The following is a 4,612-nucleotide window of genomic DNA, read 5'->3' as shown; positions in this document are numbered from 1 at the left end:
ATGTCATATTTTAATGAGTGCTCCCAATCATAAAAGATGTCAATGATAATATATCTATATGTGAAACCTCTCTTTCCTTATTATTTCCTATTAATTGCAACGATGACCAAAGCTATGTCTGCCAACTCCCAACAACTTTTAATCATCATACTCTTTCTATGTGAAGTCATTACTTTCAATAAGATCAATATGAACTCTTTGTTTCTTTTTATTCTTTTTCTTCTTTTCTTTTATTCACCCAAGATCATAGAAAAATAATCAAGCCCTTGACTCAACACTAATCTTTATTATATATATAGCTCACGGACTCGATTACATAGAGAGATCATAAAGCAAAACTCAAAACTAGATCATGCCATAAACTTTATTCTACTAGATCAAGATACTACTAATAGGACCGAACTAAGAAAAATATAAAGGTAGGAGATGTTATTGTGATACAATACCGGGGCACCTCCCCCAAGCTTGGCAGTTGCAAAGGGGAGTGCCCATACCCATGTGATTATATCTCCTTTGTCGGTGAAGAAGATGGTGGTGGTGTCGGTGATGCAGGCTTGCCCTTCTCTTTCTCCAACTTGCATTTGAGGGTGAAATTACCAATCCTCAACTCATCATTCTCGATCTCAAGCTTTATTATCCTTTTGCATAATGCCTCTTTGCTTTCTTGCTTGAAACGAGGGGGGACTGGTTCATCTTCATCTTCATCTTCCTCATCGGGGTACCATATATATGGATAGGTGCCCTTGAATATGTTCTTATCCAAAGGCTGGTAAGAAACTGGGCAATCCTCCTCTGAATCTTGAGACGACATGTTGATCCAATCTGCAGCAGCACAGCTCGAAACGAAAATAGAGGATAATTGCGTGATACGGGAGTCAAAACTTTTGGGAGAATATATAGTGAATTTTTACCGACCAAAATACGTATTGTGCAAGAAAACGGAGTCCTGAAGGCACACGAGGTGCTCACGAGGTAGGGGGCGCTCCCACCACCCTCGTGGGGCCCACGTGTCCTTCCCGGACTGCTACTTATTTTTCTATTTTTCTAAATATTCCAAAATGGAGAAATATTGCCTTAAAAATTGTTTTGGAGTCGGTTTACTTACCGTACCACATACCTATTCCTTTTCGGAGTCTGAAACGGTCTGTAAAGTGTCCCTTATGTATTCCTCCGGGGTTACGGTTTCAATAATATTGGTTTCAACATTTATGGGATTACCTGAAATGTAATGTTTGATTCTTTGACCGTTTACCACCTTCGGATTTGTACCTTCAAAGTTGTTGATCTTTATGGCACCGGAATGATAGACCTCCTCGATAACATAGGGGCCTTCCCATTTAGAGAGAAGTTTTCCTGCAAAAAATCTTAAACGAGAGTTGTATAGCAATACAAAATCACCTACATTAAACTCACGATTTTGTATCCTTTTGTCATGCCATCTTTTAACTTTTTATTTAAACAACTTGGCATTTTCATAAGCTTGGGTTCTCCATTCATCAAGTGAGCTAATATCAAATAAGCTCTTCTCACCGGCAAGTTTGAAATCATAGTTGAGCTCTTTAATAGCCCAATATGCCTTATGTTCTAGTTCTAGAGGTAAGTGACATGCTTTTCCATAAACCATTTTATACGGAGACATACCCATAGGATTTTTGTATGCAGTTCTATAAGCCCATAATGCATCATCAAGTTTCTTGGACCAATTCTTTCTAGACTTATTAACAGTCTTTTGCAAAATTAATTTGAGCTCTCTATTGCTCAATTCTACTTGACCACTAGACTGTGGGTGATAAGGAGATGCAATTCTATGATTAACATCATATTTAGCAAGCATTTTACGGAAAGCACCATGAATAAAATGTGAACCACCATCAGTCATTAAATATCTAGGGACGCCAAACCTCGGAAAAATAACTTCCTTAAGCATCTTAATAGAAGTGTTATGATCAGCACTACTAGTTGGAATAGCTTCTAGCCACTTAGTAACATAATCAACAACAAGTAAAATATGTGTATATCCATTAGAGGCAGGAAAAGGTCCCATATAATCAAAGCCCCAAACATCAAATGGTTCAATAACAAGTGAATAATTCATAGGCATTTCTTGACGTCTACTAATATTACCAATTCTTTGACATTCATCACAAGACAAGACAAACTTACAGGCATCCTTGAAGAGAGTAGGCCAATAAAAACCGGATTGCAATACCTTATGTGCAGTTCTATCTCAAGTGTGGTGTCCTCCATAAGCCTCGGAATGACACTTGCGTAGGATCTGTTCCTGTTCATGCTCAGGTACACAACGTCTAATAACACCATCCACTCCTTCTTTATAAAGATGTGGGTCATCCCAAAAGTAATGTCTCAAGTCATAGAAGAACTTTTTCTTTTGTTGGTATGTGAAACTAGGTGGTATAAACTTAGCAACAATATAATTAGCATAATCAGCATACCAAGGAGTACTACGAGAAGTACTTATAACATTTAATTGTTCATCAGGAAAGCTATCATCAATAGGTAGTGGTTCATCAAGAACATTTTCTAGCCTAGACAAGTTGTCTGCAACGGGGTTCTCAGCTCCCTTTCTATCAACGATATGCAAATCAAATTCTTGTAGCAAGAGAACCCATCTAATAAGTCTAGGTTTAGCATCTTTCTTTTCCATAAGATATTTAATAGCAGCATGATCAGTGTGAATAGTTACTTTAGAATCAACAATATAAGATTTGAACTTATCACAAGCAAATACAATTGCTAAAAGTTCTTTTTTAGTAGTAGCATAATTTCTTTGGGCATTTTCTAGAGTATTACTAGCATAATGGATAACATTTAATTTCTTATCAACTCTTTGCCCTAGAACAGCACCTACAGCATAATCACTAGCATCACACATAATTTCAAAAGGTAAATTCCAATCAGGTGGCTGAACAACAGGTGCAGAGACTAATGATTTCTTAAGTATTTCAAATGCTTCTACACAATCATCATCAAAGACAAATGGTATATCTTTTTCCAATAAATTAGTCAGAGGTCGAGAAATTTTTGAGAAGTCCTTAATGAACCTCCTATAAAATCCGGCGTGACCAAGGAAACTTCTTATACCTTTGATGTCCTTGGGACATGGCATCTTTTCAATAGCATCAACCTTGGCTTTATCAACTTCAATACCTCTTTCAGAAACTTTGTGCCCCAAGACAATACCTTCATTAACCATAAAGTGGCACTTTTCCCAATTCAAGACAAGATTAGTTTCTTCACATCTCTGCAAAACTCGATCAAGATTGCTCAAGCAATCATCAAAAGAGGAACCATGGACGGAAATGTCATCCATGAAAACCTCACAAATCTTTTCACAAAAGTCAGAGAATATAGCCATCATGCATCTTTGAAAGGTAGCAGGTGCATTACATAAACCAAAAGGCATACGTCTATAAGCAAAAGTACCAAAAGGGCATGTAAAAGTAGTCTTTGATTGATCTTTAGCCGACACAGGTATTTGAGAGAAACCAGAATAACCATCTAGGAAGCAATAATGTGTATGTTTGCATAATATTTCTAGCATTTGATCAATAAAAGGTAAGGGGTAATGATCTTTCTTAGTAGCTTTATTTAATTTGCGGAAATCAATTACCATCCTATAACCTGTAATAATTCTTTGTGGGATCAATTCATCCTTATCATTAGGAACAGCAGTGATACCTCCCTTCTTAGGGACACAATGGACAGGACTTACCCACTGACTATCAGCAATGGGATAAATTATACCTGCCTCCAGAAGCTTTAGTATTTCCTTTCTTACCACTTCTTTCATTTTAGGATTCAGACGTCGTTGAGGATCACGAATTGGTTTGGCATCTGCTTCCAAATTTATTTTATGTTGACAGAGAGTGGGACTAATGCCCTTATGAAAGCACAAGTGCTCCCTGGGTGGTTTTGGTAATTAATGTCAACATATCTCTTGTTGGACTAACACTTTTACCTAGCATGTTTCAGATAAGTTCAACAATGGAGTGGCATGGACTAGAGGATGTGGAACCCCTTCAAGATGCTAAGGACAAAGGATTGGCTCAAGCTTCAAGATCAAGACTCTACATTTTCTATTTTAGTGATCCAAGATCACATTGCGTCTATAGGAAAAGCCAATACTATCAAGAGGGGATGAGGTGTTGCTTAATGGATTGCTTGCTCAAAGTGCTTAGTGATATGCTCCAAAACCCTCAACTACCTTTCCACATCCACATATGACCTAAACCAAAAGCCAAACTCGGCCCCACCGATTCTTTCTATCCGGCGCCACCGAGTTTCACATGTCATAGTCACTGCCACAAACCCTAGCAAATCGGTTTCACCGATAGGGATCTCGGTCTCACCGAGATGGGATTGTAATCTCTCTGTGTATGTCCATTACCAAAATCAGTCTCACCGAGTTTGAGCAATCGATACTACCGAGATTACAATGCAAATCCTCCGGTTAGCTTCTTACCAAAATCGGTCTCACCAAGTTTGTGTAATCGGTCTCACCGAGTTTGCCTGACCAACTCTCTAGTTAGCTTATTACCAAAATCGGTCCCACCGAGTTTGTGTAATCGGTCACACTGAGATTATGTTATGC

The sequence above is a fragment of the Triticum urartu genome, chromosome 1 (genome assembly GCF_003073215.2).
Source record: "Triticum urartu cultivar G1812 chromosome 1, Tu2.1, whole genome shotgun sequence".
Taxonomy (NCBI): Eukaryota; Viridiplantae; Streptophyta; class Magnoliopsida; order Poales; family Poaceae; genus Triticum; species Triticum urartu.
The sequence above is the reverse complement of the archived record's forward strand: the minus strand, read 5'-3'. Positions refer to the sequence as shown.